Source organism: Crinia signifera, chromosome 8 (assembly GCF_055691185.1).
Source record: "Crinia signifera chromosome 8, ASM5569118v1, whole genome shotgun sequence".
In the NCBI taxonomy this organism is placed as follows: Eukaryota; Metazoa; Chordata; class Amphibia; order Anura; family Myobatrachidae; genus Crinia; species Crinia signifera.
Genome location: NC_139224.1, coordinates 83957387 through 83973880, shown reverse-complemented (window position 1 = coordinate 83973880; position 16494 = coordinate 83957387). Strand labels below are relative to the sequence as shown.

General features: G+C 42.0%; 1 protein-coding gene across 4 annotated transcripts in view; it reads right to left on the bottom strand.

The window, feature by feature from the left end:
• C8H1orf21 (chromosome 8 C1orf21 homolog) overlaps positions 1-16154 on the bottom strand; it is a 153376-nt gene extending 137222 nt beyond the window's left edge. Inside the window, exon 1 of one of the 4 annotated variants that reach the window (XM_083156778.1) lies at positions 15707-16154. The gene's annotated coding sequence lies outside the window, so the exon portion shown is untranslated. The remainder of the gene's footprint in view (positions 1-15706) is intronic. The other 3 variants (XM_083156779.1, XM_083156777.1, XM_083156780.1) reach the window with 3 other exon arrangements.
• Between the last annotated feature and the right edge of the window lie 340 nt (positions 16155-16494).

Here is a 16494-nt window from a genome sequence, read left to right as displayed (position 1 = left end):
TGCAAATTCACAGCCATGAATTCACTTTTAAATGAGCCCAACAGTTCTTAATGGAAGTTGCTGTATTTGGGGGCATTGCCCTGCTGCAGAATACATTTTGGAGCCTATCCAATACCTCCCTTGTGGTACTGCATGATGAAAAAGTATTTACCTGCGTTCTGTGTCTCGGGACTCAGAAAGCAACGATTTTCGATGTTTACCGAGCCAAGGTGAAACACCCCCTATGTGTGGGTTAACAGCGGCGCCTTGACACATACAATGTGAACGCAGCATGTGTAGTCTGCCGATAATCCCACTATTCTGTGGAACTTCGGCTTTGCGTTCATTACTGTAGACAGGGCTATTTTTCTGCAGGCTCCAGCAGGAACTGTGGCCCTTATTCTAGTTCACTCTTTCTAAAAAAAATATTTCTTAGATGGACAAAACCATGTGCACTGCAGGTGAGGCAGGTGTTACTTGTGCAGAGATAATTTGATTTGGGTGGGGTTTTACACCTGCCTCACCTGCAGTGAACATGGTTTTGTCCATCTAAGAAATATTTTGTCAGAAAGAGTGAACTAGAATAAGTGCCACAGTTCTTGCTGGAGCCTGCAGAAAAATAGCCCTGACTGTAGCATTCCCATAATACATACAGATCTCGCCAGTAAGTAGTTGGGTGAGGGTTAGTCAGCAAGGGTGGGAGATATTAGGCTTTGGTTGCTGGGGAAGAAGGAGCATTTAGGGTTAGAGTTAGGTATAGGGTTAAAATAGCAGGATGCATTGGTATACGGTCTTCTAACAGAACCATTTGTAATCTCTCTTCCACTACATGTAATTAATTACGCCTATAATTAAAGAAAAGCATTCTACTATTCTCTTTAGATACCGGTTCTCTTATAGGTTTCTTTGGATTTCAGTTTAATTTTTATGCAGGGGTGACCTGGCTATACCTTGGCTGGATGCCAAATACGTAGAGGGGGGTTGGCGGCACTCGGAAAAGAAAAACAGACCGTGTGGTCTGTTTTTCTTTTCCGAGTGCCGCCAACCCCCCTCTATATCTATCTATCTATCTATCTATCTATCTATCTATCTATCTATATATATATATATATATATATATATATATATATATATATATATATATATATTTGGACATAGCCAAACTCTCACCTTGTGTATGCACCTTAAGGAATTGCTAATTTGAGATCTTGTCCTCATAAAAAGACATAGGGGTTTATTCTAGTTCATTCTTTCTGACAAAATCCTTCTTAGATGGACAAAACCATGTGCACTGCAGGGGGGCAGATGTAACATGTGCAGAGAGAATTAGATTTGGGTGAGTTATTTTGTTTCTGTGCAGGAAAAATACTGACTGCTTTATTTTACACTGCAATATAGATCTCACTTTGAAGAAAAACTCCACCCAAATCTAATTCTCTCTGCACAAGTTACATCTGCCCCACCCGCAGTGCACATGGGGCCTTATTTTGGTTCATTCTTTCTGACAAAATCCTTCTTAGATGGACAAAACCATGTGCACTGCAGGGGGGCAGATGTAACATGTGCAGAGAGAATTAGATTTGGGTGAGTAATTTTGTTTCTGTGCAGGGAAAATACTGACTGCTTTATTTTTACACTGCAATATAGATCTCACTTTGAAGTAAAACCCCACCCAAATCTAATTCTCTCTGCACAAGTCACATCTGCTCCACCTGCAGTGCACATGGTTTTGCCCATCTAAGAAGGATTTTGTCAGAAAGAATGAACCAAAATAAGGCCCATGGTTTTGTCCATCTAAGAAGGATTTTGTCAGAAAGAATGAACTAGAATAACCCCCATAGTATATACAAACTAAACATGACATCAACTGTCCCTCGCTAAACATGACCATATAGGCAAAATATAACTGCAAGTACAAACGGGGGTGGGGTGCGGGGTATGATCCATAAGGAACTGTGGGAGCATGAAGGGTTAATGAAGTGCATACTCACTAGACAATACGCATGATAACATAATTAAGGTTATCATTATCGGAAATCTCGTTTAAGAATGTTATAGTCGGTTCAGAATGTTTTCCCGGCATTCAAAATACAGACAGTAAAAATACTGACATGTTCAAAATGCAGACATTTAAAATCTCGACATGTCAAAAAAAAAGTCAACTTCTTTGTGTCAATGTCAACATAGGTCAACATGGACATCATATAAGTGTACAAAGTCCCCTCGCATGGTTAGCTGCGCTCGGTACATTATTATAATCTACCACAATGCCCACTTGCAACAAGTCGGTTTCAAAGAAAAAAATAAAATAAATAAAAATCAGGAAAAATGCATGTGAGCATTTTGACCATGTTGACATAATGAACATCAGCATTTTGACTGTGTCCTATTATAGTGTATAAGATTGGGGAAAGGGGACTGGGGTGGAGAACCCGCGTACAAGCAGTACTTACTCAATATAGTGTATAAGGTGTATCAAGTAATTTCGGTACTTGTTTCCTAGCACAGCGCCCGTCGTGGGTCATCGCACACCTTAACTTAAGGTATGCGATGGACGCGACCGACGCAATTTCAGGGCTATTTTTAGCCTTTTCCCCGACAATTAAAAAAACGCGTCCATCGCATGCCTTAAGTTAAAGCATGCGATGCGACCGATGCGATGGACGCGATTTCACATAGGGAACAATGTTAAATGGGCCAATGGACCCGATTTTTCATTGTATACCCACCCTTATGGGTATTTTACATGAGAAATGCCCCCCCCCCCCCCCCATTGTTAAGGCCACCCCACGATGAACGTCAACCCAAAGCGTGGCGAGCGCAGCGAGGCCGTGAGGGGCGGCGGTACGCGTCCTCCGACCTTTTCATACCCCCACTATCCACGTCGGCGTGGAGTTGATTTTATATAGCGTGGTGAGCCCCGCGAGGGGACGCGTAATACCTGTGAAGTAATGCGAGTCTGCTCGCCACACTATATAAAATCAACTCCACACTGACGTGGATAGTGGGGGTATGAAAAGGTCGGAGGACGCGTATCGCTGCGCTCGCCACGCTTCGGGTTGGCGTTCATCATGGGGTGGCGTTAACAATGGGGGGGCATTTGACCCATCAGGGTTGGCAAACAATAAAAATTGGGGTCTGGGGGCCATTTAACATTGGGGCCAATGTAAAATCAGGTCTCAGGGACCCTTTTACATTGATTCCAATGTAAAAATCGCGTCAATCGCATCGTATGCGATTTGGTTGCATGCGATGCGATGAACGTGATTTCGGAGGGTCCCGATGGACACAATCTTTATCGCTGGCGCCGTGCTAGGAAAAAAGTACTGTAATTTCTGTTAAATTAGTGTTGAATCCACAATAAAGGTGAAATATTGATTGGTACAATTAAGGAAGGAATATCACATTTGTGGAGGTGCATCCCTGAGAGTAAAGAGTTTTAGAATTAATGAAAGGAAGAAAAAAGTACTCTCCTTTGTTTGGGGGCACGCTTAGAGAAAAAGATTTCTTAGATTTATGTAATGGTTACAATATTTAAAACATAACTTTTATTATTTATCTAAAAAAAACTTGTTTTTTTGACAAACTGACAAACAACACAAAAACAATTAAATGTGGAGTGCATCTAGGAAAAAACCCAAATGAGTTCATCCAGCATTGGGTAGCTGATAGTAGTTAGAGATGCACCCCGCTACCACCTCAAATCTGAGATAATGGGTCTCAGCCGCTGAGACCCAGCCTGACACGCTGAATAACTTCCGCTGTTTTTTTTAGTACTCATTATCTCAGATTTGAGGTGGTGTTGGGGTGCATCTCTAACTACTATCAGCTATCCAATGCTGGATGAACTCATTTGAGTTTTTTTCCTAGATGCACTCCACATTTAATTGTTTTTGTGTCGTTTGTCAAAAAACAAGTTTTTTATAGATAAATAATAAAAGTTATGTTTTAAATATTGTAACCATTACATAAATTTAAGAAATCTTTTTCTCTAAGCCGGCCCCCAATCAAAGGAGAGTACTTTTTTCTTCCTTTCATTAATCCTATTATAGTGTATAAGCACCTTTTAGGCTATTTCACACACTCTGGCTCCTGCCGGGCGGCGAAATCCTGCATGACGAAAAGCCGCGCCGCACACGGCTGCCGGGCTGTGGCCATCCCCTCCATTGTAAACTACTGTGTGCGGCATGGCTTCCTGGCCGTGCGGGATTTTGCCGTCGGGCAGGAGCCAGAGCGTGTGAAATAGCCCTTAGTGTTAACTTATCAAACATAAACCTTCTGCTTGAAACAGAACAGAAGGTCTTCAACACTTGACCCTGTCTGATTACAGAGATAAGTAAAGTGCCAGAACTGAGAAAGTGAGTGCAAATTCTAATTTCATTTGAATCCAAATAGATAATTTAATTTGCTTTCTTAGATCTAACTATTATGTGATGCAATTCTACAAATTAGAGCTAAAAATTCAAAAGATGATGCTGTCAATTGATCCTAGACGGCATTATTTCCTGATATTAAATGTGGTTATAAGTTCAAAATATACTGCAACATTTGTAAACTAATGATAAAAGGTTTAAAGTGGCCGACGTCTACTTAACTCTGCCAACATTTGTGTTTAGCATGCAAAAAAATTGCATGATTATGGAAATAGGGCTTCAATTATACAACCAGAGGCAGCCAAAAAAAACAAAACCAATTCCACCAAACCTCAAATGCAAACAAATAAAATGAATGCTTTACACGTACCACATGGCACATGGAAGTTGGTTATCAAACTAACTGATCTAGGAATTAATGGTTTTATGTGTAACTGGATTATGGATTTTTTATCTGACAGACCGCAAGTGGTCAGATCAGGAACTAATAGTTCGGCCACTATTACACTAAACACAGGGGTACCGCAGGGCTGTGTGTTGAGTCCATTTTTATATTCTGTTTTTACCTCTGACTGTAGGCCGGTTCACCCAACAAATACTATCATCAAGTTCGCTGATGATACGACACTGGTAGGTCTCATCAGCGAGAATGATGAAACCGCTTACAGAGAAGAGATACAATCTCTTGCTGCTTGGTGCTGTGATAATAACTTCAATATCAATATCAGCAAAACGAAAGAGATTATTGTTGATTTTAGAAGGGAGAAAAGTAAACAGGTTGTCCCTATTCAGATAGATGGGATGGAGGTTGAAAGGGTTCAGTGTTTTAAATTTCTAGGCACATTAATTTCGGAGGACCTTTCTTGGTCAACGAATACAAAGAGTTTAGTGAAGAAGGCCCACAAACGCCTTTTCTTCTTAAGGGTGTTAAAAAGACATCAGTTGTCATCAAGTATTCTGGTGAATTTTTATCGATGTGCCATAGAGAGTATTCTGACCAACTGTGTTACAGTATGGTACGGAAATTGCACAGTCGCGGAGCGAAAGATGCTTCAGAGGGTTGTCTATAAACCATTCTCTGATTAAGGTAGGGAAAACCACAACTCTGCCATTTATGCCAAAGTGACCAGGTGTGAAAACTCCCTAGCCAGCTTCATGAATACACGTGGATTGGTTAAAGAGATGGGCAGGTTTCCCCTCTGCCAACATATGTGTAAAAATATGTATTTAAAGGCCAATAGTGCGTCATGTAAAGTGTGTCAAAATGGTTTGTAATAGCACTTGGTTTGTAATTGCTGTGACCTATAGATAAAAGCGAACACTGTGATATTCCATTTCCCAGCTCTCCTGTGTAACTCAGTGTTATGACTCAATACTCTGCCTTACCCAGCAGACAAGAAGTACTAGGAACATTTTCCAGCAATAGTGTGGCAGCCAGACAAATACACAGAAGTAAGCACACAAATCTACCACTAGTGCTAATTTCTCGTATGAATACAATTCATTCACCATAGGTTTTAGGATTGTGGAAGGAAACAGAGGGCCAAATGTAATAGGGTGAGAGTTTCAGAAAGTGAGAGATTTTGGGAGAGTTTTCCCCTTTTTTTTAAAGCAGCAATCAATTACATGTCAAAATCAACCTGGTTTTGCAGTGTAATTGATTGCTGCTTTAAAAAAAAGGGGGAAACTCTCCCAAAATCTCTCACTTTCTGAAACTCTCACCCTATTACATTTGGCCCAGAGTACCCAGAGAAAATCAGTGTATATATACATACTCACACAAACATATTTCTATCCAGAGTGTCCGCACTCACAACAACAATATTAAACAGTAGGGTGCTCCACTAGGAAAAAATGTCCAGAAGATTCAAAGTATACTGAAGAGGGCACTCACCAAGTCAGTTGTGGAAGAAAATATAATTTATTACTCACAGACAGTGCATAATTAGAATTCAATATCGACAGCATTTCGGTCTCACAGACCATAATCAGGACATAGCATGGTTAAATAAGGACAAGGGTAAAGCTGGCCATACAACTACAGATCGACTGTCAGATTGGGATGGTTGGAACAAAAACCTGGTAATATCTGAATGACAGTTTTTGGCAGTTTTCCAGCAATTCAAAGCAGATGATCAACTCATTTGCTCTCATCCATTACCAGAATGTTGTTCCAACCAGCCCAATCTGACAATCGGTCTGTAGATGTATGGCCAGCTTTAGGCTGCAATTAGGTTTAGCAGATTGACAAGATTATGTAGGAAAGATCATAGACCAATCTTAACAATCGGCGGGTACATGCATTGTGATCGATACATGGAATGATTTGAACGATTAGATTGATTGGGAACACCAACAGGCATCTGCTCAATTTGAGAGGCCAAAGTTAAGGATGCAAACCATTAGCCACCTATAATGAAGCTTATTTTGCTAAATCATAAACATTTGTTATAATTAACACCCTCATTATCCACCTCTTCATTAGTGTTAAAGGTAGCCCAAAAGTGACTATTTTGCATAGGATTCACATGTGCTGCAGCGTAGTGTAGCTCTATTCCGAGTGATTGGCAGGCAACGTTTATTGCGATAGCCACGTCTCCGTATGGAGTAAAATCCATATGCTATCAATACCTGACAAACTGGGTGTGGCATATTATTTCCAACATCCACTCAGGATGGGATACTCCAGTGATTGACAACGGCTACCCGATGGTTGTGTCATCTTTACAAAGCGGTAGAACCCAGATGCTGACTATGGCTGTCTCAGTTCAGCTGCAACGTTTGCATATTTTCACACATCCACAGTGTACAGGATCATATAAGCAATGAAATTTGCAAGGATTACAGAATTACAGTGTAAAGTCACACACAATAGTACAGTATCTGAGCCTTAAAGTTTATTGTATTCACAAATGGCTTGAAATATTCAACTCCCATGCATGTTTATGACCAAATACTTGCTTTCTGATTTTCAAAACATAATATTTATGATAATATAGGGTTAAATGCATGTTTAGGAAAACTAGAGGTTTGGCAAACAGATCTTAAGGTTTTGACTTTTGTTAGGTTGGAGTATTTCATCTGAAGGTCAATAAGAAAGATTAGGAAACTTTGATGGATTAGTGAGAATGCTGAACTATGGATAGAACATCACACAAGTAAACAAAGGAATTGATGGATGAAGACAGCAATCAGCTACTATCACAAACAGAGCAGAACTGGACTATGTATTAATTGGGTAAAATATTAAATTACCCTGACATTGATTGACATCAGAAGTTGAAGGTTTTATTTTTACTGCAGAAAAATGAATTCAGTTTGTAGAATCATCAGCCTGTAAAAAAAATCTATTGAACCCAGTAGTAGCAAATAATACAGGGAATATTCTCATATTTTTATATCAAGAATTTAGGACATAATTTATATTGATTGAACAAAAAAAATTACTTGGATGATAGTAGCAGTGCTTCAACACAGCATGCAGTGTACCATTTGTACAAAGCTTCAAATCAATGATTTTCCAAATCAAGTCTGTGACATGGCAGGTAGGAGCCAATTGGCTGGCTGTTTATCACTCTCCATTTTATCACTTTTGAAGCTTAGTGCATCTGGCCCATTGTGTATGCCGATTGATGATTGTGAAAAAAATCGCTGGGCTGAAAAATGCTCAGTGTATATACACTGAGGGATAGATTTATTATAGCGGCCCATATCGCGCTGTTATAACACTTCCTGCTTCGCCTCATTAACGAGGCAAAGCAGGAGGGGAGACTGACAAGATGTATGAATATCTTGCCTGCCGAAGCGGGGGAGCGCAAACTCCCCCCTCGGGGGATGTTCCCTACTGCTGACGGCCGACTGGACTGGTCATGCGCTGGATCTGCTGTGGGCATAGGGCATCGTCACCTGCAGCGGTGGATAGCTGCAGGGGACGGAAAGGTCAGTGTTGCTGACCGTTCGTACATTAAGTAGGCTGCGTGCATCCAACATAAAATAACGTCCCTGCGATAAGCCTCCTCCCCCCGCATCGCCACCGATATAGTACCCACATCGCGGGTGTCATAGATCAGGGGATGCGATATCCCAAGACAATATGTAGTGTTCATTCTAGCACCCGCCATCTTTGAAAACCCAAACAATTCCTCTTCCCTGCCTGGGGTGTCGCTGTCTGCTGTAGTGTTTCAGCACTGATATGCAAACCAGACCTGTGCTAGAAACACCACAGCAGACAGCGACACCCCAGGCAGGGAAGAGGACCTGCATGGGTTTTCAAAGATGGCGGGTGCTAGAATGAACACTAAATATGCAAGCCCAGCCTACATGGTACATTAGTTTAGCTGCAAATTGCAATACATCATATCTCAAACTGCAGTCTATACCTGAAACTACAACAGTTAAAAAAATATTTATTACCAGTTATTTATATAGTGCACATATAATCCGCAGCACTTCACAGAGAATATCTGGCCATTCACATCAGTCCCTGCTCCAACTAAACTTGCAATATATATTCCCTACCACATGTACACACACACAAATTTACACTAGGGTTAATCTTCCTGGGAGCCAATTACCCTACCAGTATATATTTGGTTTGTGGGAGTACCTGGTGTAAAACCCTGCAAGCACCAGAAGAATATACAAATGCCACACATTTAGGACTATGGTGGTACTTGAAGGCATGACCTCAGTGCTGTGTGGCATAAATGCTAACCATCCACGCTGCAAACCTACTGTATCATGCATGCATCGGCACTATTCAGTCTGGACTGGTTTCCAATAAACAACGGAACAACAAGCATGGGGTACTACTGTACATTTACTGCAGTAACCAAATGTAGGCTAATAACCAACGAGCTGGAGAATCTAACGGGCAAATTTACTAAAATGGGAGTTGCCCACACCAACCAGAGTATACCTATATATTATCTTCTAGAAGGTTTTAACCCCTTCATGACAGAGCCTTTTAAGGTAATTTTTTTTTTTTTTTTCCTCCTTGCGTTCAAATAAGCGTAACTTTTTTAATTTTCCGGCTATATAGACACGAGGGCTTTTTTTTTGCGGGACAAGTTGTACTTTTTAATGGTACCATTTACTATACCGTATAATATTCTGGGGAATCAGTAAATAATTCAATGTGGGGTAAAAAGAAAAAAAAACGCAATTCCACAATTTTGCGCTGGTTACGGTTTTTTTGGAGTTCATAGTTCGTTTAAAATGATGGGTTATCTTTATTCTATGGGTCGTTACGATTCCGGTGATACCAAACTTATATAGTTTTCGTTACGTTTTACGACTAAAAAAAAAAATAGAAAATGTTACGGTTTTTCGAATTTGCGTCGCGTCGCCATGTTCTGCGGCTTATAACTTTTTTATTTTTCCACCTACGGACCTGGGTGAGGGCTCATTTTTTGCGGGCTGAAGTGTACTTTTTAATTAATACCATTATGGGATATGGGCGACTTTCTGATCTCTTTTAGCTATTTTTTTTTGGGTAGACGATGCGACCAAAAAACGTAGTTTTGGCGTTGGGGATTATTTTCCGTTTACGCCTTTAACCGTGCGGGATAACTAATGTTATATTTTAATAGATCGGACTTTTAGGAACGCGGCGATACCAAATATGTTTATTTTATTTATTTTTTATTTATTTTTATTTAGGAAATGGGGAAAGGGGGGTGATTTGAACTTTTAATATTTTATTTTTTTTTTTTTATTTTTAAACTTTATTTTTTTTTTTTTTTTACTTTTACTACAAGGCCCCCTAGTGTACTTGACCACTAGGGGGCGCGATCGCCTGTACTAGGTTCAGCCATAGAGCTCTATGGCTGAACGTAGTGATTTTATGCACTTCCTATTACATCCTGCCTGAGGCAGGATGTAATAGGTATGCATACACGGACAGCACAGGGGTCTACATTAGACCCCTGGCTACCATGGCAACCGATCGGCACCCTCCGATCGCGCTGCGGGGGGCCCCGATCGGCGCCGGAGGGGGGCGCCCCTCCTCCGATCAGCTATTTAAGCACTGCGGGCGCTTTGCCCGCGGTGCTTAAAGGGTTAAACGGCCACGATCGGCGAACTCGCCGCTCGTGGCCGTGAGAGCAGGGACCTGGCTGTAATATACAGCCATTACCTGCTCTCTATCAAGCCAGCTCACTCCGTGAGCTGGCTTGATTCCCCCTCAACGGACATATGACGTATATATACGTCATATGTCGTGAAGGGGTTAAATAAATAGACTCTGGTTGCTATGGGCAACATCCCATCAATAAACTGCAGGGCCTCTAGCTCAACTGCTCCCAATAGGCTGTGGATGCTGAGGTAATTAAAAATACTAGGAACCGTGGAATATAAATTTGCCACCCAGTATACCGGAAAGGTCCAGAAGACCTCCCCCCTTTGTACTAAAATAGTAAAACAGTAATAAAACACAGACACATATTTGTAAACTAAAGTCTCAATAAATAAAAGCTATACATACAGCTGCTTCTAATAAACAAAAATATGTATTCCAAAACAGTCTGCTCTACTTGTATTACAACGGATTCTGCAATCCAAATGAGAAATCTTTTTTGGAATACATGTGAATAAAAATATAAAAACTATGGGAAATGCAAACTGCGCTTCGCGAGACCAAAACACTCCGTGTGTGGGCACCTTTACTGAAGATCTAGTGATATGGTGGGGGAGCGGGTTTAAACTGTGAAGTTCCATCCATTTCAATAACAATGTTTGAATTGTCCTATTGATTAAAGGAAATTTCTGTATGCACTGTACCACACAATCTGGATGAATTTGGGAAACGTGGTTAGAGGATGCTCTGGAAAAATCTTAATATTGCAACAGTAAACCTGCCGTTATCATATATTTTCTCCTAAAATAGCAGTTTATTATTTGTGACTTACATTAATTAATGGTGCCCTTTAGTTGGAAATATATGTAGATGAAGCTTGTAATTTCACTGCTGTAAGCATACAAATGCAATATCCCACAGGTCAGCAACAACTAGTCACAATAGCGTAGCAAGGTAGCCAGAATTGTACTGAGTGTACACTGTGGGCGATGGCGATGCACAGCTACGCTATCTCCTGGTGAAATACAGTGCAGGCAATTAGGACTATGCCCCTGTCTGTTTTTGGCCTATGGCCAATTACACACATCGGGCCTAATCAGACCTGATCACAGGACCAAGTTGTTCTCAAAATGGGCAAAATCATGTGCTCTGCAGGTGAGCAGATGCAACATGTGCAGAGAGAGTTAGGCGATAACTCAGTGCGTTTTGAAGTAGATTGCATCTAGTTCAAAACACATGCAATGGGTTAAAGCACTGTGTGCTTTGAACTAGATGTGATGCAACTTACTTTAAAAGCATGGGCAGCACGTACTTTATGTGCTGTGTGATGGGAAGTGCGCGGGGCACGCATTGCATCTTAGCGCTCCGTTGCACCGTGTGTGGGTGACTTTAGATTTGGGTGAGTTATTTTGATTATCTGCAGGGTAAATATTGCCTGTTTTATTTATGCACCACAATTTAGGATTGCGATGGTCGCATGCGTTTTGAACTTTGTATAGATACGTGCTCCCGCGCATCACATATTGTAAAGTACAAAATGTGTGTGCAGGCAATACTTTTGTACTAGATCGCATCTCATCTAGTTCAAATCGCATGCTGTTTTAGCATATCGCATACGGTGTGAACTAGATATGATGGGATCTAGAACAAAATGCACATCACACATCACACATCACACTTCACACTGTGGTCTTTATTCAGATCTGATCGCAGTACAAATTTGTTTGTAAAATGGGCAAAACCATGTGCACTGCAGGTGGGGCAGATGTGACATGTGCAGAGAGTGTTAAGTTTGGGTGGGGTGTGGTGAAACTGAAAGCTAAATTGCAGTGTAAAAATAATGCAGCCAGTATTTACCCTGCACAGAAACAAAGTAACTCACATAAATCTAATTCTCTCTGCATATGTTACATCTGCCCCACCTGCAGTGCACATGTTTTTGCCCATTTTTCAAACAAATTTGTACTGCAATCAGATCTGAATAAGGGCCTGTGTGTGGACACCTTAACTCTCTGCACATGTTACATGTGCCCCATGATTTTGCCTATTTTGAGAACAAATTTGCCCTGCAATTTGGTCTGTATTAGGCCCATACTCAGAATTGCTTGTGCTCTTATGCTGTGTACACACGGTGCAATATGATTGCTAGCGATATATTGCTAGCAATATATTGCCAGCAATCATATTGCTCAGTGTCTCCTTTTCATCAGCGATGAAAAGGAGACACTGCTACGGGGCGGAGGGGGAGTGCAGCAGCAGCAGCAGACGCTGCTGCTGTCACTTTGAAGGGAGGAGGGAGGGAGCAGCGGCACGGGGCTGGGGAGATCAATGCTGATCTCCCCGGCGCTGACCTCCGTGAAGGGAGGAGGGAGGGAGCAGCGGCACGGGGCTGGGGAGATCAATGCTGATCTCCCCGGCGCTGACCTCCGTGAAGGGAGGAGGGAGGGAGCAGCGGCACGGGGCTGGGGAGATCAATGCTTATCTCCCCGGCGCTGACCTCCGTGAAGGGAGGAGGGAGGGAGCAGTGGCACTGGGCTGGGGAGATCAATGCTGATCTCCCCAGCGCTGACCTCCCGGCACAGCGATCGCCGGGGAAAGCCGCTGGTCGCAGGAGCATGCTCCAGCTACCAGCGACCAGCAGGGAGTGCACACGGGAGCGCGCAGCTGGCGATTTATCGCCAGCTGCGCTCCAAATCACTGGCAATATGGTCGCTCAGCGACCATATTGCCAGCGATTTTACCTAATAATGCTCCTGTGTGTTCACACCATAAGCCAATATCTCACCATGGCCCTGACTCTAGTTTGATTGGTCCCCCTCGTGTTTCCAGGGGGACCGATGCTGAAGCTCTGTGCATGGGCTTCTGTGTGGGTGCCTTCGCAGACCTGCAAAATCAGTGTGTCAATCACTGTGTGGGGGTGGGGTGGGGGGGCGAACGGGGGTGGTAGCCACGCTTGGACACGGGAATGCCCAGAGTTTCATGAGCATCCCCATGCAATTTTTGCAGCTTACCGAGTCAAACAGAATCAGGCCTCATGTGTACACAGTGTTACGGTCTACTGTCAAGTATCCGGATTTGTCATCAGTTTGAACCCTAGATATTTTATACAAGAAACAAGTTGGAATTCTAATACATTAGATATGTCATTTTCGACTTAACATAGGTGACAAATCCACAGAAAACATTAAGCATAACTTAAAAATGATGCATATACATAAAAAAAAACTAAAAAAAAAAAACTTAAGTGGGTGCATACAAGATGCATGCGAGTCATCTTTTCTGAGCATGTTGTTTGTAGTTATAATTGACCCACTCAGAATGTGGCAGTGGAGGAGATCATTAGTGCTCACCTTCTGACCTATTATACTGCAGGCAGTAAAAGACCAGTCACCCCAAGGAATTCCAGTCTGCTGATAAATTGGATGACATGTCCCAGGCACATTATAGGAATAATACAGCACTGCTTTACTCTACTCAAAGCAATCTCCACAATACAGGCACACACAGAGCCAGATTAAGGCGAGGAGGTGCAGGAGACACTGTACCCCAGGTTCATTGGACATGCAAACTGACTTCCCTGGATCTCCCTCTTGGGCAGCAGCAGAAGGTAGACAGAATGTGAGCTGGATAGCACAGTGCTTCCAGACCAGAGGAAATAATGGGGATGGGGATGGGGATGGGTGGGGGTGCTGGAAATGACCCAGGGATCTCATCTCACACCTATACACAGCAGGCATTTTGAACTTGAGTATTTTAACGGTTGTTTAAACTGTCATAGTCAGCTGCAAGAGAACATGAGAAAAATAATGGAGCAGTACCCTGACATTATTAAACCATTAGCTCAAATATGATATACACCACTGGTTGATATTTGACTAAAGGTGCGTACACACGGGGGGAGATATATTGCTAGCAATATATTGCTTGCAATATATTGCTGAGCAATATATTGCTCAGTGTCTCTTTTTCAACAAGCGACCAGAGATGGTCGCTGTTGAAAACGAACCTCTGCTGGGGGTGCCGCAGAAGTAATTAGCTGGTCGCAGGAGCAAGCTCCTGCGACCAGCGATTACAATGGGGCAGAAAACGGGAGCGCGAACCCGGAGATTTATCGCCGGGGCACACTCCCAATCACTGGCAATATGGTCGCCTGCGACCATATTCCCAGCGATTATAGCACCTATCTCCCCCGTGTGTACACAGCATAACACCATCAAATTTTTTTTTTTATAATAATATATATATTTTTTAATTATACACACACACACAATATATATATATATATATATATATATATATATATATATATATATATATATATATATATACACACCCATCCAACATCACCATGAGCACACTGCTGCACTTACATAGTGGGGGCAGCACAAGATGTGCATCACAGGATGAGCGGGGTCCATCCCCCCCACTTCTAAATCTTGCCTGGGTACTAATTTGAGATACTGTTGGAAGCCCAGAAGAAGCTGCACTGCAAATGCCATGCACATGAAAACAATGTACTCCTCTTGACAGGAAATTCCCATTATTCATAAAGATTTTATTTCATAGCTATGCTGCAAAAACAGGAAGAGGAGTCTACATTTTACCATGACAAAAAGGGAAGAAGTTATGGACAAATACATGCCCTCTGGCAGTCAACTTGTTCAATCACCAGACTCTCAACAGGACTAGCAATATTAGACACACACACACACACACACACAATTTCAAATCATATTTAGCAGCTGAAGACAATCAGTACACAGGTTTCAGTGCACTTCAGTTACCAGACCTAACCTCTAGTTCAGGCCAGGGCAAGGTGCAGGTCCATCCATGGTACAAGTCTAAAATGTAACAAATAATAATATTCTAAAATAAACCGATACAAAATTACTTTAGCTGGAATAATATAACAAAAAGCAATTCCATGTGTAACTTATGACAGCCAAAAAAACAACAATCTACCTATAAGGAGGAAAAATACACATGCAATACATCGTAAACAGATCACATTATATGTGTTTATGACTCATTCACTATACACATTACATACACACACACATTATATATATATATATATATATATATATATATTACACACACGCACACAATTTTGATTTGTAAATACACAGACAGATGCTTCTATCTAAACAAGGTGTCACTATAAATAGATCAGAGCGGGCCGGGGACAGAGCCCCAATCTTACTGTGTGACATAGCTGACACAAGACTGCGGGCCTCTCTATCCTGCATATAATAAGAGCGCACAATTGGAAACGCACCAGTGATGATTGCTGTCTCCCCAATGACAGCGGCTCCGGCGCAGCCTCCTACCTTCCGGCGATGCTGCTGCGTTAGACAGACGATTTATTAGAATGCGTGTTTGACTCCAGAGTGCAGGGAATAGGAGCAGTGACGACTGGAGGGATAGACCTTGGGGTGAAGGCAGAACAGAAGTGTAAATGCTCCTTTTTGCAGTCGCTCAGCAGGAAAAGAGAAGAAGAAAAAAAAGCCCAGGAGAGCGGGGAGAGGGAGCGGGTGGGAGGGGTGAGAGACAGCTACTCATATTAGACGGCCGGTCTAGCAGCAGCAGCAGCAGGCCTCCCTAATGCACAGGCTGTGGCTGCAGGCAGCATGCTCCTCATCACTGCAGCTGCCATGGATGTGATGTAGTGGGTGGCATGCATCAGCCAGACAGTAGCACATCTGCACTCACATTATCACACACTACTTCACTGAGGGACTCACAGAGCCCAGGCAATGCTCCAGTAGTCATACACTAGATACCTCCTGTTACTGGAAGGGTTAATGTGGAAGGCGCTAAATACCAGGGAGACCTGGCACGTCTGTTGTATGAGACATATAATGCCATGTTAACATAATTATTTAGAAAGGCTGCTTTATATATATATATATATATATATATATATATATATATATATATATATATATATATATACATACCCTCCAACATGACCCATTCCATTAGGTACAAAATGCCCTGCTTCAGGATTTCTTACTTAATTTAGGATTTCCTTCACCTTTGCTGGAACACCGTTATCATTACTGA